The sequence below is a fragment of the Corapipo altera genome, unplaced genomic scaffold, assembly GCF_003945725.1.
Source record: "Corapipo altera isolate COAL_440 unplaced genomic scaffold, ASM394572v1 113, whole genome shotgun sequence".
Classification (NCBI taxonomy): Eukaryota; Metazoa; Chordata; class Aves; order Passeriformes; family Pipridae; genus Corapipo; species Corapipo altera.
In genome coordinates this window covers 1,615,931-1,642,539 of record NW_020884895.1, presented here as the reverse complement: position 1 = coordinate 1,642,539, position 26,609 = coordinate 1,615,931, and the positions used below count along the sequence as shown (strand labels likewise).

General features: G+C 46.0%; 1 protein-coding gene across 6 annotated transcripts in view; it reads left to right on the top strand.

Moving 5' to 3' along the window:
• Nucleotides 1-26,609, top strand: part of LPP (LIM domain containing preferred translocation partner in lipoma) — a 328,422-nt gene that overhangs the window by 22,918 nt on the left and 278,895 nt on the right. For 2 of the 6 annotated variants that reach the window (XR_003528319.1, XM_027647151.1), the window contains exon 1: nucleotides 2,223-2,702. The exons of 1 other annotated variant lie outside the window; for it this stretch is intronic. The gene's annotated coding sequence lies outside the window, so the exon portion shown is untranslated. Of the gene's footprint in view, nucleotides 1-658; nucleotides 1,995-2,222; nucleotides 2,703-4,451; nucleotides 5,536-26,609 lie in introns of those variants that run through there. 3 more of the 6 variants (XM_027647153.1, XR_003528320.1, XM_027647157.1) reach the window with 3 other exon arrangements.

Below are 26,609 nucleotides of genomic sequence, written 5' to 3'. Positions count from 1 at the left end.
GCAGGAGGCTTGAGTTGGATTTTATTCCCAGGCCCCCAAGATTTCACTTCCCAGCCTTAGAACTGTGGCAAGGAAGGGGATTTGTGTTGCCATGTAGCAGGGAGCTCCTGGTGAGGCTGTGGATGGACATAGATGTATCTGTCCCTCTGTTTCTCTCCTCTGTGTCATTTGGGGTAGAAGGTGCTCTGCGGCCCAGATGCTGAACACCAGCTTATGCTTTGGTACCTCTGATTAAAGTAAGCACAGTAAAAAGGGAGAGGGTATAATGCCATCTCAGCTGGGAAATGGAAGGGAGATCCTAGTGCTGTCTTGGGGAACATGAAGCTGGGGGAGTAGCTGCATTGTGGGTCTCCCATGAGCAAATGCTGCTCGGAGGAGACACGTGCTCATTCCCGGTCTGATGGGTACAACTTGCACATATTGAAAAGCAGCACTGGGCTGCCTGCCAGGAGCTGGGAAATGGCTTGTCCTCATGTGCTCAGGCCCCTGAGCTCTCACCCCCTCTAACAGCTATATTTGTTTCTGACATGGGAGTCCCTCTAAGGTCACAAAAGCATTAGGCCCAGGTTTCAACCCCAAGAGCTATAAAACGTACCCTACTTGACCCCTGTGCAAAGACAGAGGCAGTGTGAGCAACCCACATTCCCCTGGGTTTCATTTCCCTGTCCCCTCCGTGTGTGCCACTGCAGCCTGCATTCCTCTCCCATTCCGTAAGCCCTTTCCTCTCGCGCTGACACAGCTAATATTTCCCTGCTGGCAGGGCAGGCAAGGTGGTGGCATTTAACTGTTAGGGAGAACTTTGATCTGTTCATGCTGTAGAATCCCAGAGCTGTAAGGGCTGGCGCACACCTGTGGTGGGGTTTATGCTCTTCCAGGTGTTCCCCTTCCATGCTTTGGCTCCCTTTCTTGACTTAGATAATTCTCTACTTCATTCCACTGTTTGTCCTTGCAAGAAGCAATACCTTGAGAATTGTTTTCTGCAAGGGGCTGGAAAACCAAGTCAGAATTCATAAAACTTGCACCTACCTGACCCTTCTAACCTTAGTTTTTGACCATCTTCTTGCACAGTGACTGCAGTGCTCAGAATATCTCCTATTTCTGACCATGGAGAAAGCTCTCCTGGTAGCCCTGCTGCTAGCTGGAGCACACAGCTCTGGGGGAGGTTTTAGTGGGTTTTTTGAAAAATAATTGATCAGCTACCCATCGAGAGCTAGTCCCAACCTGCAATGCACTGAGGTTGTCCTTATGTACCACTTAGTGCCACTTGGGACTGTTGGCTCTTTCAAGCTGCCTTTAGGACTACCAGTGTAATGAATGTGTGCTGGTGCTCTCTGGCAAGATTTACTTTTTTGCAGTGATAGCAGTGTAACACTGAGTTAAATGTGGTTTGTATTCTAAAAGCAGAAAACTTTGTTGTATTCTAAAGCGAAGGTTTACATGTTTTCTGTCATCTGTGGTAGCGGGTGCTAAACTCTTGCTGCCTGACCCCTGCTCAGTTACTGGAGGTAATTGTAGAGTCTCTGTCAACGCAGCTCCTCCCGAAGCCTGTGCTTCAGCACCAGTGGAAGCCAGATGTACTATTCTGTCGCTTTTTACAGTTTGTTTTGGCCATACATGGGCAGAGTCAGCTCTGGAATTCCTTCCCTATAAATTCAATAGCATCTTGTGGGTGGTGCTGGGGAATCACTCTGGTCTGGTTGGATCGCCTCGCCTCGGCAGCCTGTTCCCCTTGAAAATGTCGTGCTTTGCACATTCCTGAGAGGCTGCCTGCTCCTGGAGCGATGGCTGCGGATACCAGGAGGCTGTTGTCCCATGCTGGCAGGCGTAGTCACTTCCCTGCTGCCTGCAGGTCAGCCGTTGCAGCCGAGGACTGATGCTTATGGGAGCATTGGCATGGGAATATTGCTCTGGTGTGCATGCAGGCTCTGCAGGGACACATGTTTTACAAAGCACCAGCTCGATGAGCCAGATCAGAGGAGGTTTCCCTGTACCAGGTGAGCAGCTGGTGTGGGATGTGGCAGCAAGACCTCTCTGGTGTGACGGAGGGTTGAGCCTTGCCTTTTCTGATGCCAAGCTATTGGTGCTATAACCACAGCCTGAGTTTGCCTATTTACCTTCAAAGAACACTCTAAAAAGTAGTTCTATGAGTTTACTGCTGATGAGTTGAGAGATGAGAGAGAGGTTTCTTTCAAGGGGAAAAGGGCAGTGACTCCTGGAGTTGCTCCCATTGCATCAGTGCATCCCTGGGAGGGAACAGAGATGCAGTGTCACCCATCGAGCCAGTAGCCTCCAAAGCACAGTTCAAGATGGTGACATGAGGCCCCATGATCAGGCTGTGTGTAGGTCAGCAAAGGCAATGTGCTCAGCTTATGCTTCAGAGGGGCAAGTCATCCCGGTGCCAAAGCCAGGGAGAGAAGGGTGATTTTTTTTTTTTTTGACATCCTTTGGAGTTTTGATCTCCATATTTGGAAATGTTTACCCATTGCTCTGATCTATTGCAAGGGAGGGGAGGTGACTCAGGGTCTGGTGGAAGCAGGATTTGAATTCCTGTAGTAAGGTTTTTTTTTTTTTTTATCCCCCCCTTTCTTGTTTTGGAAGCTTGTTATGGTCAGTTTTCAGTTCTCTCTTGCTCTTGGACCTTGTTCTAAATTTGATCTGCTCGAGAGGGAAGCGTGTTAATGAAGGAGCTTGCCTGGATGTTGGTAAGTGCATCGTTGCTGTTTTAGCAAGCAACTTGGGACTTTTTTTTTTTTCTGTTGTTTAGTCAGATGGATTGCATCAAAGTGTTTGCCTTGCTGGTGGAGACAGGCGTGTGGATCACCAGTCAACAGCAAGGGACCCAATGAAACCTTCTATAGTAGGGAAAGATGACTTAGTGGATTGGTCTCAAAGGCAAAATGTTTCTTCAGGAGTAGGTATAAAGATAATATAAGCCAGCTCCCATTCCGTCACGGTCTTCCTTTTAGTTTCATTGGTTAATGCAACAAGGCAGCAGAGCACTGTAGAGTTAAATGAGTATATATGCATGTGGTCAGCAAGGAAAACATAGCTTATGTACGATTTCTGTCTCTTAAGCAAGAGTGTGTGTTAAAAAGGCTGCATAATGCATGGATATATTTCTCTCAAATGTTAATATTTAAATACTGTAATATGTGTAAAATGTTAATATTTAGCTACTGGATAAAGTTTCAGTGTCTGTTTTTTCCTGTTGTTCTGTATTTTTCTTTAGTGTGAAGTTTTTAATCTGTCTGATATTGTAGCTGGCTGCTTCTCTTTTTTCCTTTTTTCACCCCTCCCTTCCTTTCTCTTTCCTGAAAGGAAGCTGCAGTTCATCCAGACAGTCAGGGATGTGGGGGGAACCTGGAAGATGCTCTGCTTCCCATTTTATTCGTGGCAGCTAAAACCATGCTGGGGAATCTAGAGCAGAGATCCACCATCCTGAATTCCTTTTGTCATTTGGAGCATGTAACATGCATAGAGTGCTTTTAACCCTGCTCTGGGGGTTATGTAGCTGCCACTCCTGCACCTCAAATGGAAGGCACTGCACTTTGTCCTTTTACTTTGGAAGGGGCACTGGCGACAACTCCTTTATAGTTCCCACTGCTGGTTAGTAATCCTTGTATCTTCTCAGCTAACTGGTATTTTAGGCTGCTTCAAACCCATTGCTATCATACTCTCTCTATTTTAAATTTAAGACCTTTGTTAGAAAGTTAAACCTCTTATTGATTTTCTTTTGCCCTTTTAAAAAGGGATTAATACTCATTGTGAGGTTTGGTTTTTCCAGAGATGTGGATTTGTAGGAGGTCCTTGAGGTACAAAACTGTCTGGATTGTTCTGAACAGGGGAAGATAATTGGCTTGATTTGCATGAGGATGGATGTGAGATAAAAAGCACTAGGCCCCAAAAAGTGAAGGACTGAATTGGGATGTGTTGAGGGTTTGTAGATTTCAGCTGTATTTTCCTTCTTGTTACTTCAAGCTGCTTGGATTACTGGAGCTTTGGGAGTCAGGGCCTGGCTGAGCTGAGCTTGGTACCAGTGAAAAGGAAAGAACTGCTGTCCTAAAGCATGTACAGCCTGAACAGGCAGGAGAGGTGATGAGTTAGGAAACGGGCCACTGGGAATGTGTATGGAGCTGTCACAACACCTGAAGTCTCAGCCCAGCAACTCGTCCAGCAGCCACTCATCTGTTGTGCATGCATGGTGGTGCCAAGCTGTGGAATTCCTGCAGTGAGAGGTGATCAGTGTTGCTCCTTGTGTGCTGTGCTTTGCCTCTGCGTGTGCACACGTGGCCTTGTGCCATGGGCTGTGCTTCTGGTGGCACGTGGATGTGGCACATCCAGGCTTCTGCAGCTGCTTGTGGCTGAGCTTGGTGTTTTGGGAACAGCATGATGGGATTGGAAATGATGATATTGTCTTCCCCTCGCAATTTTCTCCCTTTCCTGCTCACCAGGACAGGCTGTTTGTTGGAAGACAAGGATGAGCACTGCCTGGGTGCTATAAACCTGGGCTCTGGAAGTGCTAGTCTGTCAAGTCTGGGGAAGCGTGTTGTGACTCTTAATATTCATGTGCTCATCCATCACTGCGAGGACGTGACTTGAGAGCTGGATGGTCTGTGAAGGATGAGCTCCCCATGTGCTGCCCATGCCCCCCTTCCTGATGGGTGCTGGGCAGAGTTGGGGTTGCTCCGGAGAATGAACGATGCCCAGCTGGGACTGCAGCTGCCAGGGCTCTCCATCTGGTGTTTCTCCAGGACCTGAACAGATCCAGTGACCACTGATGCTAACCAGGATCCACAGTGGATTTTTTCCTGCTCCAGGAACAGAGCCATTAAGGGCTGACCTTGTAAATTAATACAGCTGACTAAAGGTTTTTTAGCCTGGCACCAGTAAACACTGGAGTCTGAGAAGCCTTCCATGGCACTGGACCTCAAGCGAGCTCAGAGAGTTCCATGCCTGCCTTTCTTAAGCTTCTCTCAGTCACTTCTAACGATATGTTAAAGATATGTTAAACGCAGAGGACTTGCTTTACCTCCCATATAAGGAGGTTGGGTTGGCAGCCCATCCTTCATCTCAGCTGTTGCCCATATTGATCCAGGGCTGGCACTGCATGGGATGTGGCAAAGGGGTGACACCAACACTATGTGACTGGAGTGCTGTGAGAGAGTTTAGTATGCACTAAGGGCTGGATGTATGTACCCCTTGGGCAGGTAAGAGAAGCTGCCTCAGATAGCATGGGGCTAGCACATATGGGCATGGAAGGGATGAAAGTTACAAGCCTCTGCACATTTGATACTTTGCATTTCTTTAGGAGCCCTTAAACACTAAGTCGTGCCTGTGGACTGAGAAAAGCAGCGTTATTCTGGTGTTCAGGCATAGAGACTAGGGCACTGTGTGGCAAATTTGGGAAAAGTATTCCATGTGATGGTTCATGCTCAGCTCCTGCAGACAGGTGGACACTTTGAGGCTTTGTGCGGAGTGATACTGTTAAACCCATCTCTCTTACTCTAATAAAGTCATACTTTTCTGAGCACAAAATATTTTTGCATCAGTTGCTTAAAGGTAAACCAAGTGGCATTGAGTATTTCATAAAGCTGATCTATGTTGCTAGTGCATGACATGATCTCCTCACGTATCATTACTTCAGAAATTTCCAGATGGCACCTTACCTAATTGTGAGGCTGCTCTTTCCTGGGATCTGAGCGGAGTGCAGGCTTTTAAGAAATGTCTGTTGTTATTAGCTTTATAATACGCGTTTTCCTGTACCAGCTGTTGCAAGCAGCAGGAGGTCTCACTCACAGCCTAATTCTTCAGTCAGCTTTAGGGGGGAGACTTTGCTCCTGTAAGCTAGGTATTTGCGTTTGGGATGAGATCTCCCAGATGAGAACAACTTGTTTGCCTCCAGTGGATGTGTTGGTTCAAGGGCTAGTGTGCCCAGAAGGAGGAAACAGGTTGCTCTTGTTACTTTACCAATGTCCTTGAATAGTTAACTGCGCTTACTGCTTGTCATGGTGGGGGATGACAGTGTTTTAAAGAAATATCAGGTTTCAGAAGACTGGCTGCCTGTGGTGAAGAGGAAAGGAGTCCTTGCACTGTGCTGCCTCATACCTCTCCTGCAAAAATATCGAAGGGACAAGGTCTGGTGAAGCTGCCTGGTTTTGGCAGCCACTGTCCTCCTACATGCTTGTTCTTCAGGTAAATCCCTCTTCAATAGCTGTTCCCGTTTCCTCCCTGAAAAGTCATCATCATCCCTTGAAATTAAGGAAAAGACAGGAGGAGGGAATAAATGGATGTTAAGAAGTAGAAAACAATCAATTAAATAGTACATAGCATGTAATTTTCCTTGGAAACTTACCATGAAATTGAGGAGCACTTGAACAACTAGTAATTTAAATTGCATTTGAACACTGCTAATGAGTTGTTTGCATGGGAGTTTTGGTCATTTCGCAGCAGGTTGTTGTCTTTAGTACCCCTTCATTCAGTTAAAAAAAAAATCTCATGATGAGGAAGGTGCTATAGACAACTGGTCCAGCTGTTGGTAGTAAAAGGTGTACCATGGAAATTTTGCCAGGTCTTGTTAGATTTAGAGCCATTTACATCTTTAGCATCAGCTCTTCCAGTGTTTAAATTCATGGGAATTTTCTGCTTTTTATCTAAAAAAGCTTGTTATTGCTAAAAGGTAGGTAAATAACATTATCACTGTTGCACTCACAAACACGACGGAGTCAAGGAGGCTGGAGAAGCTTCTCCAGGCTCCTGGGGCTGGGGTTTGCAGCTGTGGGACTGACCTAGGAATAAATCCTGTGGCTCAGTCCTTATCACCTCAAACAAATCATAACAGTGCTTTGGGATCTGATCCTGGCTTGCTCCATCTTAAGAGGAACAGCAGAGACGTGCTGATTGTCTGGGTCTACGGGGTATTTGTATGTAAATTAATAGTCTTATTTTTCCACTGTTTTACTTATAAAATGCCAACTATTTTCAGCAAAAGGCAATATCAACCTAGTCATGTGCTATATTGCTGCCGAATGCACTGGGAACAGACTCTATAGGAAGGCAAATGCAAGTCACTTATTGCCTGTTGCTGAATGAACATCCCATTTTCAGAGCAGAGTTTTTGCAAATCCGTGGGCATGGTTAGCATATGGAAGGGGGTTCCAGTATCAAAACAAATCTGGCCTCCTGTTTCTGGATGTGTAGGTTGTTTCTTAGAAGATGGAACCTTTAAAATCTGTCCCTGCAAACATGGCTGTTAAATCCTGCTATTTCTAGAGGTGTGAGGCAGCTGTCTGTACTGAGATAAGCTGTAAAAAGGCAATATTTTCCCAAACCAGCTTTTTTAGCTATACCTGCCAGACATCTTGGCCAGAGGGAGTACACTGGGAGTGTCACCATGCTGCCCTTTTGTGCACAGGGTGCTGAGTGATGTAAAAACTTCTGGGCAAGTCTCCAGGGTCAGTGTTAAGCACCAGCTCTTCCATCTCTATCTGGTGAAATGCTGCTATGAAGGTGCATTCAGAGCAAAGGAAGGAGTGCTTGTGGGTTTGACATTCTTATGTGATCTCCTGTTGTTTTCTAGATGATTGCTTTGTCCTCGGCTTTTGTTCTTAATTTTCATTGTGTCTTTCTTGTTGCTGACTCAGTGACCATCTCTAATCATAGGGGGTTTTGAATGCCCCCCCTTGTTATTTACTTGAAGGCATTTGTGTTTGCTGTGTAGTCTTGAGGGTAGCTGGTGAGTTCAGAGGAAACCAATAACAAAAATTGTAATTTTTCCTGAGGGCCTGGATGAGGTTTCTCACAACATAACAGTGTTATCACTTGTGCTTCCTGACACGTGTGCTACCCGCAGTGCTGTGTCAGTTATCAGCTAATTCTCCGCCAAGATATGTGAGTGTCAGAAAGCTACATCAGATAATCTTGTAGAGGCTGTTAAGACCGTAGGGACAGAGAAGGACGTGGCTTTTGAGCGTGTTCCCAGTGAAGTATTTCTGAAAGCTGGGAGGACACTGGGGATGGGTGTTTCAAAGTGACTGGAGTGATGTCCTTATGTAGGGGAGGAGCTGGTGTGTGTGGGGAGGTAGGGGGTGAAATCCATGTGGTGTAGGAGTGCAGGGGACAAGAGACCCCAGCAGCTGAGGGAGTTAGGAAACCCCAGGCAAATTAGGTTCGCATGACATTAAAAGACAGTGCTTTATCTCAACCCAGTGAACTGTCTAGGAAGTACTTTATTTGTTTGTTTGTTTCTTTTTTGGTTGAATGAGCATTTTATCACATTGATTCCTGCGAAGTGCTGCACCTGCTATGCAAATCCCCCATCACATATGAGCAATGTTGCCAAACAGCCAGCCAGTTGGATGCATTGGCTCTGACATGGGTGGAGGATTTTGCCATCGCTGTTGTGGTGTTTTTATTCCTTGAAGCATGGGCTGCCTCTTAGTCACCTCTTGACGCCCTGTCTGCTGTGGGTAATCTTTTCTTTATAACTTCTTTTTCCTTATACCAGCTTTTCATTTCAACAACCCACTTCCCTCTTTTCCAGCTTCCTTTCAAAGGTGGACACGCACTCAGCTGGTGGAATTAGATGTAGATTTGATAATTGCTCCCCTAGAAAACAGCCAAGAGTGTCTGCTCGTCCAAAAACCTACTGAAAACTGAATAGAACTGAGGCATGTGTTGAAATAATTCCAGTGAGTTATTTCTGGCCGTGGTCTGCCCCTGTGGTGCTCCTTCAAGCTCCTCTACATCTCAGGGTTTGAGCTGAGGGTGAGCAGGGCTGGTAAAGGCCCTTTGTTTCCCCACCTTCCTTTCTCAACTTTTTTTTTTTTAAATGGTGATAATTTTAAGTGATAACCTTGTAATAGAGATGAGGAAGAAAAAGTCATACAGGTAGATTAAGTTTGAAGTGGAAGAAAGGCAAACACCAAGGGAGCCCACACTGAGCTACCCTGAAATGCTGGGAGATGGCTTGTTTATCATTTACCCACCCTATAAATGTATCCTGTGCTTTACAAGCGGGGAATATGACAATTCTTGTCCTAAAGAGTCTGCAATCTGAGGCAGAACAAATGTGCACTTGAGGGTTGGGAAAAGGTCAGCACGGGGATTCCTGGAGATCAAAGTCCAGATAAAAGCAGATTGCTGTAAGAGAAAGGCTTCTGCAGTGGGAGTTGTGGGTGATGAGAAGGGTGTTTGAGGTGCTGGATGAGTGGATAGACAGAGGAAGGTAAACTGGTATGGAAGGAGGTGAGAAGACCTGAAAGGAAGGAAGGTTGAAGGGGAGGGTAGAAAGTGAGAAAAGGAGTAGGAGGAAAAAAAAAGAGCAGCAAGTCTGCTGTGGGAGGGGATGCTGTAGATGAGAGTTGAGATGACCTTAATGTCTCTTCGTTGTGTGTTAAAAGCTATGCCATAACTCAGGTACTGCAATTAGTCATCTCCTAGTGTATGAAGTACCAGTTTCTTCTCTGAATGGAGTGTACTGGTCCTGGCTGGAGTCCAGTGCTAGATCTCTTTGACCAGGAGTGCTGGGTGGTTACATCCTGCCTATGTACCACTGCCAAAGCTTATTAGGCAAGTATATAAGTAACTTGTCATCTTCTGCTTTATACCCTCAAAGTTAGTTAGGTTCAGACAGCAAATCAGAGATTGGAGCATGTGTGTGCATATGCATCTATCTATATATATATATATATGTATAATGTTGATGTATGTGGTGTGGGTAGGTTTTAAGTGCAGCAGCCTGCACTTCAGTGACATCTGATGGGATAAGGGTGGGTTCAGTGGTTTGTGTTGCACCAAACCCACTCCCCAGGTCTTTGTGTATTAAATTCCACGGAGCCAAGCTTAGAAAACTCACTGGTTGTCAGGTTCCTATGTATGCAGCTTTTGGTTCTCTAAAAAGACCTTGGACCTTCCAAAGCTTCCTTAGATGTTTTGTTTCATCCTTAAAGACTGAAGAAGTCAAGGAAGAATTTACTGTCACCAACCTGGTTTTCCTTTCTCTGATTTTTTTTTTTAATTTTTTTTTTTTGAAAGTAGTTATTCTTGATGTTTGGCATTTATATGCTGGTAAGTGACTGTAGACTGAAAAGTCCACAGGGTAGGAGCAGCAGTAGTAGCTTCACCTAGACCCTTTGTCTCCCCAGTTTGATCTACCTCTATCTTGCTTATCTTTTCCTGGGACTCGTGTCTGATCCCTATCTATTTTTTGTGTCTCCTTTTACTGCTGATTCTTTTCAGATCTTCCTTCTGATTTCCCATTTCCTCTACAAAGTAGTCCCCCATCCTTCTAGTCCTTTCCTAATTGCCCATTAGTTAGACTCAAGTCTTTTTTGGCCAGTAAAAGGCGTGGGAACATGAAGGACATCTCCTCTGGAGCTCAGTCCATCTACTGTCATGGCATGCTGTTCCAGCAGGAGAGAAACCTGAGTTTAGAACATCTGAAATTGCCCATTATCTCCGCTCATTTCTTGCAGTCCATAATTTGGGGGGTGGGGAAGTGAGGGAAAGAGGAGGCAAGTCACTCTCAGCATGACTCATCCCCTAATAGATCGATACAAGATGTTCCATTACATTTTCATTGCCAAAAATTACTCCCCTCTCCCCCCCCCTTTCTGTGAGATGCTGTGGAGGTTTTCTTGCTGTGCCTAGTGGTGGTATCTCTTGGTGCGAGTAGGTTGGTACCTTGGCCAGCCCAGCAAAAGGATGTCTGAGTTTTGGTTCAGACCTCACTTTCTGAGTGGGCTGAGGTTGAGTGTGGTGGAGATGACCTGGTTTCGGAGGGGAAGGAGATTCCTGGCTGCTCTCAGGAGATTTCGTGTTGCTCGAGGCATGGAGCAGACCTGTTTGACGAGAGGAGTCACTCCCAGCCTCCCCCTTTGGGAGGGGTGCCAACAGATGTGTAAAGTATAAGGCAATATAAGGAGACATAGTAGAAAATATCATGGGATATCTGCCAGCAGCCCCTTTGGGCTCGTGCCACTGATCGCTCCCTTGGGCTGACAAGATGTTTCAGTGGTGTGTCCTTGCTGAAGTGTCTTGCTTTTTGCAGTGATGGGGTGGAGATGGAGATGCTGGGTGTTCTCCTGCCTGCAGGTGTTTATAGAGTCCTGGGATTTTGAAGTGTTTTTAGGGCAGTGATTCTGCTGTCTGTTTACTGACCAGTAAGGGTCAAAGCTTGCCCACAGCTGCATAGATGTTGCCAGATGTATATAAAAACTTGTATGTATGCAAGTGTATGTACATATATGGTAAGGCAAAGAACTGATCCAAGTTTCCTGATTCCATTTGTCCATTTGTCCTGTCCTTCCTCCTGGCATCTTCAGGAGCAGCTTTTTGGGCAGCCCTACTGTAGCAGTTAGCCATGATTGTATTGGTGCAAAGGAGAGTGCTCTTCCCTGGGGCTCTTTCCACCAGGTGGGACCCATCTGTGGCTCTCACCTGGAATGGCAAGTGCTCCGTGTGCCTGTGAATGGGACGGGGAGGGGAGTATCACTAGTCTGACCTCAGCAGCCTCTTCAAAAGGATGTAAAGTATTTGCAGTTATATCACATCTTCCACCTGCCACAGTCAAGGCCTTGATCTGCTGGTAAACTTGCAACACTGCTTTAATAAACCCCACCACCAACAGGCAGGGGTTTGTTGGGAGAAATTCAACCTGTGAGGGAGGTGGCCGAGTTCATGAGCGTGCGCTCCTGACAGCGTTAGTACAAACGACACCAACAGCGTCTTCTGCTTCATCCTGCACTGGGAGAAGGTCCTGCGAGGAGCTGGGCTGTGTGGGGTTGTGCACTGTGGTGTGCCACGAGGCCAGGGACAGGACCCAGGATGTTCAGCAGTCCCTGGTGAGCTGTGTAGGTAGCTGCTGCTCTGCTTTGGAGCTGCTGTCACAGAAACTGAACGTTACAGGATCCAGGGCACACACACAAATGTGTTTACAGAGCAAATAAAGGCGGGAGAGAAAAAAGGAAAAGCCTCAGAGTGGCTTTAGATGTTTTTTAAGTGGTAAAGCTGAGAAATTCCTGAGCATATGCAGTTAATGTCTGTTTAAATAGAAACTTCTTTAATAGCTGAAATATCAGCTCCTACAGAAGAGTTTTCCTGGTGGGTCTTTTTCATCTCTAACCGCCTGCCCTGCCGGGGTGTGCTGGGGGATGTCTCCAAAGGTGCTGGGCTCGGGTGTTTTCGGTTAGGCTTGTTAGGTGTTTGCAAAGGGCGATGCCTGCCTTCATTCCTGGCTTGCTTCCACATCTCTGATTGTGTAGAGGTAAAAGTGGTAAATTCTTACGGAAACTCACCCATTTGGGTCACAAGGGTCCCATGCCTGATGTTGTTTGTTTTGGTGGCATGTCATTTGATGCCATCATGTGTGTACATGGGTATATATAATTAAGAACATGTTATAGGTATATACAGCAGTTGAGAGGGGCAGGTATAGCACACTGGCGTTTCTCAGGGCTTTGAACAAGATACCAAGATGTTGTTATTTATTGGAATTCTGGAGGAATATGGTGCAGAATGGGCTAAAGGGCTTCTCTCCCATTGGAGCTGTGCTTGTTGTGTCTGTGAGCAGGCTGTTCTCTGAGCAGCAATTCTGGTGAAAGCCTGTGAAGTTGTCAGAGTAAAACCTCTGTGGAATGGGGTACATGGTGGAGGCAGAGCAGGGTGATAGCAGAATCTTTTCAGGCTTGACCTGCCCATTAAAACTTCACAGGGTCTTACTGGCTGTGTGGATGTCAAAGCAGCAGCCTGCTGTGGACATGATGCTGTTTGTGTGTATTTAATTTGATTAAAAAAAAAAAAAAACAAGACATGAGGATGTTTTGAACAGCCTCGTTGAGCACTGCTGTTGCCCTGCTCATTAGCTACAGCAGTGACCTGGGGCTTTCTACTTGTGCTGGAACTTGCAGAGGTATGTTTTTTCCCCTTTTCTTTTTATCTTTTCCTTTGAAAAACACCATTGAAGTGCCTCTGTCATGCTTCAGCAGCATTGCTTCACCCTGTAGTGTTGTCCACATGCTCATTGGAGGCTCCTTTGTTATTTTGACACAGAGCTAGCTGTGAGGAGTGGTCTGCAGGACCTGCTTCAGTGGGGCTACACTACACTCAAGCTCGGTAGTGCACAGGGCTGGGTCCATACCAGGTGTGAATGGCAAAGTGGGGTACCTCACAGCCTGTTTTGTCAAGGCTGTTCTTCTCTGAATGTAAAGAAACCGTGTTGAACTCCTTGCATTTTATAAGGCTTTGAAAGCTTGACATGGACATGATGTTCCTTCCTTAGTCGTAGCTGCTGGATCTCTCGGTGCAGTTCTTTTGTTGCTCCTGAGTGCTGGAAATCATGTGGTTCAAATATTTCAGAGTTTGCTAACGCTACATTCTCCTTGTAATATCTCTTTTTCCCTAGAAAAACAGGTGGGGATGTTTATTCCTCTCTCCCCGCTTTCCTTCCTCCCCCCCAACCTTGACACTGTCCTGCTGTTGTGGATCACTTGTGTCATGCACCAGTGTAGCATATTTCCCTTGAGAACACACCAGTCATTGCTGGTTTGTCTCAAATCATTGTCATTGCAGTCTTGAATACCCACATTAAGCAGGTGGAGCTGATACAATCACTTCCAACGCAGCTGACAGCAGCTGGGTCAGAGCCTTTCTCACTGTTTCCTGCCAGAGGAGAAAATAAAGCACACGTGAAGGCAAAACACAGGAGTTTTCCCCTTTGTCTCCCCTCCTCGTCCCCCAAGTCATGGTTTCCGCAACAACAAAGAAGTCTCAGCCAATCTGTTTCACAGAAGAGGCTGAATTTCCTAGAGTCAACGTTTCCATGTCTGACAAAGTTTTAAAAAATTTAAAAAAAAAAAAGGCAGGGCAGAGAGGCTGCATGTGGTCTGGCAGGCAGCCAGGCAAGGAGTGCTCTTCGGGGTTATTATTAGGCAGATAACAGTATCAAGAACTTAAACATCACACTGGGTCTGACGGCTGTGGTACTCTGTGTGAAATGCTGATGCATGTTTCATACTTGTGAGAGAATGTATTGTACTACCTGAAGCCACTTTTTAAAGCACTTTTATTTTTCCTTTTCCCCTGCAATAACTTGAATGCCAGTAGAGCTCCTGGGAAGTGACTACAGGTGCTCCATGAGGAGCTATTGCTGGTTTAGGCCTCGCAAATGCTTTTCCTACTAGGACGTCTGAGTTCCTGCCTCAGATAGGAACCATGCCTAGGCTTTGTATGTGTCAGACTGAGGTGTCCCTGAGTGAACTGGACTGCCTTGAAGATCTCCTAACCCCTTCTCAGGACCTGTCTCAGCAAAGATGAAGTTTTGAGGCCCATAGGTTCTGAAAGCTGTGCGTGTACAGAGGGGTGCTCAGGGGTGAGGGGAGACCCTGTCACCCACACTGCAGTGCCCTTTAGCAGAGGGGAGTCATGGGGTAGTGGAGGGACAGGCTTTTGATGATCTTTGAGAATTTACATGCAGCACTTAACACACTTGAGGAGCAGAAGTGGATGGAGAGCTGCACAGGGCAGATCTGCTGGCTGGGAAGTTTCTTCTCAAGTACTAAAGACCAGCAGAAGAATGTCTGTTTGTAATGCTGCTAGATTCCATGTATCTGTCTGTGTTCCCATCTATAGATGATATGTGCAAGGCTATATATAAGTGCTGTGATGGCTGGTATTTTGGCTGATACACTCACAGTTTTGTGCCACATTGAGAGATTTAAAAATATCCCCCCGTTCCAGGAACATCTATACTGTGGCAGATGTCATCTGGTGTGGGGAGTGGCTTCTGAAAGGGAGCACAACATTATTACTATGAGCCTTAGTAGTCTATTAGAATATTTATTGCTTCACTGCCACCATAAGACATGTGAGGTGTGTTATTTCTGCCTGTCAGAGTTTTTTCACACATGCAGGCAGGCAGCATCTGTCATTCCTCCTGGCGAGTCACTAGCTTTCATTCTCAATGAACTTTCTTTCCAGCTGGAAGGAAGGCAAAATAAAGGCATCAGAGCTGATGAGAAAGGAGTTCATCAACTTTTTTTTTTTACCTTGGAGTTGTGCCTCTGAGGGTTGTCTTGAATTTGGGTCCTTCTTGGCCAAGACACAGTCACCTCATGCTTGCCGTTGTTTTATTTCAAGGCGAGTCTGTCGACCTGTTGTGTCAGGCCCTGCGGAAACCTGGTATGAGTCAGAGCTGTCTCTGTTGCACGAGATGAAGAGTAGGATAGGAAACAAGTGAGAAATGACTTGCTCAGGACTTTCTTCTGGGACTGGCTCTCAAGTTCCCCAGGCCTCAATTCATCAGTTGAGGACCTGGCAGCACTGCTTCATCCCTGGGACCTGTCAGAGTGTGAGCAAGTCATATTTTTGTGTTTCCTCACAGAACTGTGGTGTTTTTGTGATGGCTGTGAAGCATTGGCTGTTCCAGCCATGTTGTGGTGGAAGTGCTCAGAGGGTGAATGCTGGCATCACCAGCAAACTCTGCTTGTACCTACAGGAGTAATTCTCCATTGCCCATACCTGGGACTGGGTTCGGGTGGAGTCTTTTAGACTAGAAGGGCTGGAGAGTGTGTTAAGATTTGTCACTCTATTGTATAGAGTTCCTGGACTTATAGAGAATATAAGGCAGTAGAAAAAGAAAAGGCAACAGAAATGTGAGAAGTCACACCTGAACCTTGACCTGGGTTTTGAGTTACCCTGCAAGGTATCAGTACTCTGTTCAAACCTTCCTCTGGGAGCTGGCCTGGGATGCTTGTCCTGTAACTGAAAGCAGGGGAGCCAAAGCTTACCCTTCTGTGTTGGGTGAGAATTGAAGCTTTGGATGTGGGTTCATTGACCGTGTTCATCGGTGAGGGGAGAAAATGATCAGTGGAGCAGCAAAGGTGTGGAAAGTGGGTTCAGAAACTTCATGTGAAGATTGGCCAAGTAGGAAGAATCCCTGTGGTGCTTCTTACTTGTCTGAGCCCATCAGGTGTGCCATGTTCCCTGCCCAGTTTGCCTGTGACTTGGTAGGGTGTTGTCAACACTGGCCAGACATCCTTGTCTGCCAGCTTTTTGCAGAGTTGTGGTGTTATTTAGGGAAGGTTTGCTGTAGAGGCTGGAGCTAGCCTGGGGCTCCACAGAATCACCTTGTGAATCACCATTGCCACAACACTTGTGCCTTGGCAGGTGTTGAACAGCCAGAGAATTTTTGATTCCTGGTCAAGGGCAACCCAAGAGCAGAAGAGTATTTTTGGGTTTACACCTACTGGAGACACAAGGGGCTGTTGGTCTGGACCAAGGTAGAACCTCAAGTTTTTTTATCACTTTAGTGATGGACTGAACGATGTCAGAAGCATTGTTTGTGAGGTTTTTCTGTAGATCTCCTGTTTCTTGCATCCATCCCACAATTCTGTCCCAGACTCACTCACTCACTCATGCCAGGCCAACGTACACAAACAATTCAACTGAGAATAAGCCTGGTACGTCCTTCTAATCTGGAGATGGACTTGCAGTGTTTTCTTGACAGGAAAGGTGCGGGAGGAACACAGCTTGGGACTGTCTCCTCCCTGCTGTAGCTGGGGATGGGCCCTACAGCAGTGACATTGGGTCAGTTCAGATGATGTCCATCCAGCCCAGGGTCCCCCTCCGCCCATGGCCAGCAGCAGATGCCAAGGGAAGGCTATCAGCTTCCCCACGGCAGGGATGACTGCAGTGAGCCCTGACCTTGCTCACCGCCCTTCCAACTGTGGCCTTGCAAAAACCCCAAGCATCTGTGGCGTGGCCCGGCCGGCAGATGAAACACAAAATACATAGAAAGCTTCGGTGGTGTGGGCGTGCGTTGGGAGAGCAGAGAGGAGTGGGGTGGAAAAGTATCTCCGGTGTCACCTCACTGGGTGCCAGGAAGTGGCCCAGCACTGGGATGAAAGACGAGGAGGGTCTGGCCGTGGTGGGGTTGGGGGAGCCAGTGGCCCCGGCGTGGCGGCACATTCTGTACATTCTGCAACCCTGCAGCACATGGGGCTGCCAACAGCCTTCGGTTGTGCTGCCAGGCATCCAGCCCAGCTGATATTTCATTACCCTCATACCCGCTAAGTCTCTCTTTCTACCCTTTTATTTATGCCCCTGCCCCCTCCCCCCCTGTATTTTAACCGAGGTGCACTTGTTTATCCATTTGGCTCTGCAGCCTATAAGCAGGATTTCTCCGTTTCCTTTCACCCTAGTAACACTAAACTGCTTTGGGTGCAGATAACGCTTTTGGAACCCCTCTCCTGGCTGAATGAGCCTTGTGTGGGTCATAGCCAGCTCCAGATGAGACAGCACATGCCTGTATGTATATGCATATGTATCCAATAGGGATGTGGTATGAGTTGGCCACAGTGAACAAATTCACGTGTCTGTAAAGGAAGTAAGCACATGTTTTAGGCAGGGTGACTGAAACAAGACACCGATTTAAACCGGATCCTGAATATACAGTTTGTAAAAACAAGCTATTGTATAAAACTCTAAGCCCCTGAAACTTTTCTGGGGAAAAAAATTCTGCAGTTTATTTTGTTTAAATGTCACTTCCTAAAGATTTTCTCACTATGCTGGAGTCCTGGATACTGAGATCCTGACAGTGAAGCAGAGCATGTGGAAAGGCATTGCATTAACTAGTGCTTTTAATGTTTAGTGAAATTTTGAATGGGGGGGGGAATTGGAAAAGTACTAACAGTGTTCAGGCTGTGAGAAAGCAGTGAGGATAAAGGTCATTCTTTTGAAGCGCTTTTTGATCTGGAACTTTGCAATCACAAATAATAATAACAAGCAAAATGGAGTTTTGAGATGTTCAGTGTCTTAGCCTTAATGTTCAAGATGTTCAGTGATTTCTATAGATTGTGATCTTGTAAGCTCTGAGATATATAAAGTCTTTTATAGCATCTGTTCCCTTAAATCTGTAATTTCCTTTAATACCTAGTCTTTCATTTAAAATAAACTTAAGGTTCTGGGCCTTGTGGTTGTTTAGGAAAGTTTTGGAGAAAAGGACTCTCTTTTCCCAAACAGGAGGTAAACTTTAAAACCACAAATTTTTATTGGTTTTTAAGCTACTAGCTCGGGGGCTGGACTGGTGACTTCTGAATGCTTGAAGATGCAAAGCAGGTCTCTAGAAAAGAAGTAAATGATGTCTCCTTTTTCTTAGGTCAGTGTGCCCTCAGTTCAAGATAATTGTCAGTGAGAGCTCACACAGTTGAAAAAGTTCTAAGCTTCTACCCACCACTGAAACCAGGTTGTCAGATCAACACGTCTCGTTTACAGAGATGTACTCTGGATCTGTTACTGAGACATGGTTCAGAATAGCTATTGAGGAACAAGTTGTTCTGCCATAGCTCTTCTGTGAGCACTTTGTGTGCATGCAGCTTCATTCCAAAATGAACATGCCTTTTTTGACTAAGTTCAGGCTATTTTGGAAGGTGGAGCAAGCTAAAACATGGAGGGAAAAAAAGCTCTGTTCCTCCGGAAATAAAGTGATTTGCATTGGGCGTATTTTCTGTGAGTTTTCTGAAGTTGCTCCCTACCTGGGCGGGTAGATCCCAAGCCATGTGGCTGGCCCTGAAATTTTTGCAATTCACTTTACGGTAGCAGAGAGTCCTTAGGAGATCAGCTGTTTTCTATAAAAAGCTGGATGATGCTGATTTTAATAGAGGGGTCATGCTTGGCACATGGTCCTTTTGTATGAGCAGACTGAGTGAGTGATGGGGCACGCTGGCACTGCTTGCATAAGGGTTTGACACAAATGAATTAGGTGATGAATCTAAAGTTCCACCTGCCATACAGATGCCATTTAAATAAAGATGTCCCCCTGATCTCAAAAGCATTTATCCATCACAAGGGTAGTATTTAAGCTGTTTTGCTTAGCTCATGGAAAATAGGAGTAGATTTCAGTGTTGCCTTTCTGGGTGGGCAGTGTGACATTGCCAGCGGTCATGGGCCTCCTGGACAGTGAGAAACCCTCAGGGAGCTGGTGGCCAGCGGAGCAGGTGGTGCTGGAGCTGATGGTCTCCAGCAAAAACCTGGGCTTGTGGAGCACCCTGTCCTTACAGACTGCTGGGGCAGTGGGGAATGTTGAGATTGTGTTTTGCTTTCCCACAGTGCTGTGTAACTCCTCCTGCCACCCCTTTAGTGTGGTGTTACTCAGGTGCCATTACTTCTTTGGTAACATATTTGCATCCACTCATCTCGTGTTTCTCTGGAGAAAGTGGATCCAAATGGTGCAAGATCTGTAACTGGGCAGGTTGCCAGGTCACATGTTGGCATTCAGATCAGAGGGATCGGTTGGATCAGTGGCAGAGCTTCTTCCCTCTGCCACACCTGGGAGCTGCAGCAGGGCTTGTTGCTCATCTCACACAAGCAGAGTTGGCACCTCCAAAGTGCTCCCAACCTTTTTTTTTTCTCTCCCTTTTGGAAAGAGGCAGAGCAGGACTGAAGCAGAAGGCTAAAGCTGGACTTGTTGGTGGGCACTTAAAATACTGATGTATGCTGTAGCAGAGACAACAGTGTCTCTTTAGAAACTTCCATGATCAGGAGGAGAGCTCCTGAAGAGGGAGGAAAACAAAAAGTGTTGCATCTATGTGTATGAGATGGATGTTAGAACAACCCCTTCACTTCTCCCTGCCAGAAGTCACTCTGGATATAAGGTGGTTCTCCTCCCTGTTCTCCCTGTGTCCAAGCAGTTGCTTGTTGCCCTGGCTGTATTTTGAAGTGGTCTCTGTGGTTAAAGCTGCTCCATGCATCAAAGGCAAGAGCTGAGGGGTTTCCCTCTTTTGTATCATGTAGAGAAGTTCACCTTCCCCACTGCTCACCTTGGTGCTCTTATTTGACAGGACCAAGCGCTGTGTAGTTTGTGCCGGAGCAGGAAGATGAACTGGGCTAAAAATCATAACTATTGTCCTTGATGATGCCTGGAAGAGGACAAAAATTGCCTTTGTCTTGTGTCAAGCATTTTCTGATGCTCCAGAAGGCTGAGGAGGCGATGTGGCATGATAATCTCCAAGTGCTGCTACCTTCGTTGGTTTTGCAGCTGAATTTTGTTCACAACACAAGAACTTGTTAAGTTAAAAGCTTTAGTTCTAAACCTTGCACTCCTGATTTCTGTGTATTAGCCTGGAGTGGCTTTAGAAGATTTGTCTGGTGTATGTTCCTGATGCCTGAGCTGCTCTGCCCCTTGGGGCATTTAATAGCAGGAAGGACATAGTGTCAAATGTGAAAAAGCTTGGTAAAATACAAAAGAGACCAGCTGTTTCTAATGCATTCAGCAATGCTGATTGACAAGAAAAGAGAGGATGTATAGGCTAGTCATCTTAGTGGGTAGTTTCACTCATTATTGAAACATTTTGGTGAAAGAAATATATTTGAGTAGTGCTGCTGCATAAGAGAGTAAAGGCAGTGCTGCTTCAAACTAGAGGAGAAAGATGAACTTATTGGTTTCCTCACCCTTTCCCCCCCCCCCCCTTGTTAACATTTAAAGTGGAAAAAGTCATCTGGTTTGAAAAATGTCATTTGGTTAAAGAAAAAAAACAACCAACCAAAAACTCAAAGCATTGTGTTGTGGGTGGGATTGTGGGACCTACAATGCTTGAGAGCTGGAGTGGCCCAGGAAGGAGTGGAGGTGAGCAATGTGCTAGGGCTGGATGTGGCACAGTCAGTGGTTCTGTTGTGGAAACAAGGTAATGTAAATCGTTCTTCCTCCCAAAACTGAGATGTCCTGATTCTGTGCACTGGTTAGTAGTATATAAGAGAAGAAACAATGGTTAATTTGCTGGGAAAAAAATAAAAGCTCATGTGAGCAGAAGATTAATTTGGAGTCTGAAAGGAGGGCTGTGCAAGTCTTAGAATCTTTGAATGGTTTGGATTGGAAGGAATGGTAAAGACTATCTGGTTCCAACAGCCCTGTCATGGGAGGGACACCTTCCACCAGACCAGGCTGCTCAGAGCCTCATCCAGCCTGGGCTTGGACACTTCCAGGGGTGGTGGAAGCCTTGTCAAAGTGCTTCCAGCCATCACTGGTGGAGCAGAGGTTGTTGCTGTGCAGGGTTCAAAACTAGTGCTTGGGTGGAAAATGAGAAATGTTTTTGCATGGGAGAAAAATTTAGTAGGAGACCCTGCCCTCCATGAAACCCCCAGGCCTCTCTAGAATCTGATACTTTAAAGCTTTCTAGTTCTTCTTTGGTTTAAGAAAAATATTACAACACAAAGCTCCGTGCTCTCCCAAACACTGCAATATTGATTAAAAATCATGTCCAAGTGTTGCTTCTTGGTGGTGGGAGTTCTTCCTGAGAATAAATTGATGGTAGACCTCCAGGTGCTGCCCGGAGCTCAGACGCTCTCTGCTGCTCCACATCACTGTGTGGTTTGCTGGGAAGAGATACATTAAGTTTGTTGAGGATTTTTTTTTTTTAACACTGGTGGATGCTGTGTAATCTATATTTTAATGTAATTCTCTTGGTCAGTTGTGCCTGTTGTCTGTGTTTTCTGTATTTTGGGAATCTAACAGTGTACAGCCTGCCTTGTTTACTCTCCTCTCAGCTGCATGACTGTGTAATTTTGTGTGGTTGATAATCTCTGGCTTCAAGCTCTTTATGCTTTCCTGCTGACTTCAGATATTTCCTCCCTCCCCTATTTCCTCATTGCCTGCACCCTGCAGAGGTGCTCCTGAGGTGCTGGGTGTGGGTTACGAGTTCCTGAGAAATTTACCCATACATCTATGGGTAAATAATTAACATGTTGTAACACTGAGCTCCCCCCTACTCTTCCCTCCCTGGTGTGGACTGGTGACAGGGAATATTCCCCTTGTGAGCTTGTCCTGCCTGTCCCAAAAAGCAGATATCCTTGACTGGGTTCTCTCTCTTCTTTTGTTTTCTGTTGGCTCCTCTTTGTGAAAGTAAATAATGTGCAAACTGCAAATGAGAGGTGGAATTGCAGACAAGGAACTGACCTATAAGTCTCTGTTGATCTGGTTACATCCCTGGTGCAAGGATAAAGCCACTGTTCGAACAGGTGCATTTGATTGGAGTCTGGTTTGAGCTTCAGAGCAAACTTGTACCCAAACATCCATGGTGGATGTGCCTGATCTGTGCTCATCTTCTCTACCTGCTTCCTCCTGACCTGAGCAGGCTGCGTGCTGAGAAGAGAAACATCACTCCAAAAAGTCTTGCATAACCAACCAGGTCTGGAACAAAACGTTATTCTGAGTGAAGAGCTCTTCCTCTGGCAGGAGGCAGACCTCCTGAAGGTCATGCTGGCTGCTGTAAAGCATGAGTTTCATGAGTTGGACCTGAGGATGGGAAGGAAGGGACAGGTGAGATTTAAAATCTTGGTGAGAGTAATGGCCTGTCAAGGAGTGGTTCAGGAAGAAAGTTTTGAGGTGTGAGTCAGTGAGCAGTTCAGTGCAAGCTCCGAGAGTGAGGTAGTGACAGAAACCTCCTCCTGGGTTTTGTACAACAGTTGCTCAGCTGTAGTTGGGCACTTACTCTGGCAACAGTGGCTGCAGAAAGACCTACTGCTGCTGAGACGAGGAAGAAGAAAATGGGAAATACCCAATGTGTCTGCAAAGAAAAAAAACCCAAAGAGTCCTTTGATTGCAAGCTTTTGTGGGTTTGTCTTTATTTAGCTTGTTCACACTCCTTGGAGGATTTCTGGAGGGGCTCCAGAATTCAGCCTTGATGAAAGCCACCTTCAGATTTACTGGCCACATCCTCAATGGGGCTGAGTGTATGTGGGGAGGGTTCTGGCCGTGGGGCAGGCACTGCTGTTTCTCTGACTCCTTGGACCAGTTCCTAAAGTGAAGTACTGAAAACAAGGACAGCCAGATTAAGTGTTTCCCCTACCCGGTGGTATTTGTTGTGATGTAAAGCTGGAATGGTTCCTAGAAAGCATTAAAACACAAATAATATTAACCAGGACTGAGAGAGAACAGCCAGTTGCTCGGAAATGAGAAATATGTTACGGTGACAATGGGTCAGTAGGGATGAGGCCGTCTGGTTTTTACTGCTGAATCTGCTACTAAATCCCTTGAGAGCCTCAGTGAAGGCTGGTCCAGTAGGACAGGGTGTGAACAAGGCACTTGTCTGCACCAGGCTGGGACCGGGAGGCTTCAGCTGCAGGTGTTGCTGCTGAACTGGAGCATACTGGGCAAGGCTGGCCCTGCCTGAATATCATGAGATCCTGGGTTGGGGAGTTGATCCCTCTGACTCAGCATATTTGCCTGTCAGCTGGGACTGATCTAGTCCACCTGCCCCAGTGAGGCTTAAAAAGAGCACTTCCTTATAAGGTATTTTGGGATCCTGGGAAGTGTCATGCTAATCACATGCAAAGTGCTGTTCATCGAATACTCCAACTGTTTATTGAGATATTTACCTGGATGATAATATCTCCTCCCCTCTCCTGCAGCATAAAACGTGCTTGATAACTCACATGAGTGCGTAAGGCCAAAGGGACAGTCAGCCCTTTTAATCTGTGCTGTCATGGAATAAATAACCCACTGAGCTAATTCTGAGCATGTCCTAATCTCACCTCACCCTCATCTTTGTTCACATGCGCAAATGCACCATCAGCAGTATGTGATGTGCTTTCCTCTCTCACAGCTTAAACAATAAATCCTATAAGACCAAAGCTTTGGAGATGAAAATTGCATCCTGTTGGTGGTCTTGGGCATGTGATTCAGGTTACTGAAGGTCAGCTTGAAAGGAGGGTGCTGACTTCAAAGAAATGTATTCCCTTCTATTGAAATTTCACACTATAATTTGGGGAAAACCCCCATTTTTTCAATTTTGCCTCATGTTTAATAGATGTGTGCAATCATGTTTGTGTTTCGAAGTATTTAATTTCTACCATGGTTTCTACAAGATTTTTCCACAGGAACCATGAGAGAAAGAAACTACTGAAAATCACTGGGGTTTTTTAATTTTATTTTTTTTTAACATACTGAAAAGGTGAGCAAGGGACTCAGCATAAGTGTAGATCCTGAAACTACCTGTGTTTTTCTCAAGTCTTACCCTTGTTGATACTCAAATAACCTTGATGGTAGAAATAGTTTGTTGCTTTGAAGCGGGAAGTTGCAGGGTCCTGCAACTCCCCTCCTCCTGCCTCTTTGTCACTCCTGTTCTTATTTGATCTGTTGTCACCTCTGGAAGAAGATAATGTGTTTCCCTACAGGGGGTCGAAGGAGGGGGGAGGCAGGTTCCTGGTGGGTTTCTGTTATAGAAATCCATGTTTAAATAACAAGCAGTAAACTTTTCTATATTCTTTTCACTTTTGGAGGGTGTTTGGTTTTGTATGTTGGGATGATGCACTTCCCTGGGGCAGGCTTGCAGTGGTGGCTCTCCTCCCTGCAGTCACTATGTGATCTTTGATTGTTTCTCTAATTTGTCTGATCAGCAGATATTTTTACATTTGTGTGTTTTTAGAGGGGAAGACAGGCATTTAGCCTTCAACTGGAACAAGGCTCAGTGTTACTGTGCATCTTGTATTCAATGCGAGACTCGCACAGAGACCCTTCAGATCAAGGCTCCTCACCTCTCTGTGTGGGAGTGCATGTTGAGACTTCTCCCCATCTCTGTGAGCCTCCACACTACTGGAGATGCAGAATCCCTTTGCACAGGGTGCTGGAGGTCCCAGACTAGTGTGGGAAAGCCCTGAAGTTGTATTGCAGTAGGGAATGATGTTGGTTGGCACCCTCCTTGCAGCTGCTCTGGTAAGCAGCACCTTTGGTCTTGGCTTTGGGCACAAAGCTGATGGATCAGGCATCTCTGTTGCTCCTGGAGCCTGTTTCATCATCTTGGAGGGAAGAAGTTTAAAAAGGCCAGTGTGGATTTGAATCAGACACCCGTCTTGGGCATGGAGAAGTTGTAAGTGTGCTGGGAGTGTGTGGTTTGCTGTCCTGATCCTTTCTTGCGAAGGGTTCCAATCTTAAGACCTTGATATATTGAATCTGCAGATTTCTCATCATAATATTTTCACTGCATGGCATCTGTAAGAAAGAGGGATTTCAAGAGGTAAAATATAGTGAACTTGCACTTCTGAACAAAGTTAAGTTTTGTTCAGCTGGCACTTTCCCAAATGGAGGGTTGTGTTGAGCCATTGAACTGGTGGAATCCAAAACCTGGATGCATGATTTGATGTCTTACTGTGAACTGTTTCTTCTCCAGTGCTATCTTCAGCACCAAAGATCTTGTTGATCCCTTATCCAGGTGGGGTAGTCACTGGAACAGAGTGATGATTAATGCAGGGGAAAGGCCAGGGCTGGGAAAGGATAGTGTGCATCCCTTTTCTGGGCGAGTAACCCGAGGGGTGGGTTGATGTGGGAGCAGCTAGACTGTAATGTGGATCACTGAGGAACAGGGAAGGGTGAGCCCTCTAACCTAGAGGGGTTTGGGCTCTGCCCCAGGCTAGCACAATAATCATCAGCATCAATATCTGGCACATCTATTTTTCCGTTAGAAACTCAGTTCTTTGTGGGGTTTTAATATCTTGGCTATTTCAGATCACACTGAGAAGCAGCATGGCCCTGCGCAGGCACTCAGCATGGATGCTTTAGTTGTTTGCTAAACCAACATATATAATAATAATTTATTGCACTGCCTTGAGAATGGGGAAAATGGGAAAACCAAGCCCCTACATAGCAAGAGTTCTTTTCTATCAGACAAGCTGTAGGAACAATGTGCTTGCAATTAACTCTAATAGCAAGAGAGTAGCTGGTGAGGGGAGGGATCGGGCAACGGGGTGTTTTTGGCTGAGGTTCTCTTTGGAAACATGAGAGCTCCTTGATGATAGGGCTGGTTCAGATACCTCTCGTTCATTGCTGTAGTCCTTCAGCCCTTCCCTTGCTGGGAAGGACTAAAGAGTGTTCTCTATCACTTATTGCATCCTTCCTTGCTCTTGGCTCTGAGGTTGCCTATGTGAGACAACACTGCACTCTCTACCATGGTTGGGGGGGATATGGTGGGATATGGTCATCCCTTTGAGCATAATGTGGGCTAGTAACTGTGGTCCTTTGTGGGTGGTTGGCTGCAGCATCATGCCATAACCCTTCTTCTCCATGACACAGTGAACTGGAAATCAAAGACATTTCTGGGTTTGGCATGGAGCATCCTGGGAGGAAAGGGATGCCAATGGAGTTGCACCTGGCTTTCTGGTGTCTGCCTTATAATGCTGTCCTGGGCCACAGAAGACTCCAGGCTTCTGAAAGACCAGAAATGACAAAGTTTAGCAGTCAGCCATGCCCAGTGAAGTAGTGTGGTGGAAGGCTGGAAGGAAATCGTTGTCTTTTCTCATGTCCCTGTCCAAGATAAAGTACTTCCAGACCTCAGGGTGGTTATTTAAAGCTCTGAATGAAAGAAACATTTTGATCTGTAGGTAGGCACAAAATTGAGGCAGTCTGGTTTGCAGGTAGGCTGGGGAGGCAGAGTTTTCCTGAGGGCATGAGCTGCATGTGTGTTTGTGTGTGTGTGTTTGTGTGTGTGTGTTTGTGTGTGTGTGTTTGTGTGTGTGTGTGTGTGTGTTTGTGTGTGTGTGTTTGTGTGTGTGTGTTTGTGTGTGTTTGTGTGTGTGTGTTTGTGTGTGTGTGTTTGTGTGTGTGTGTGTGTGTGTGTTTGTGTGTGTGT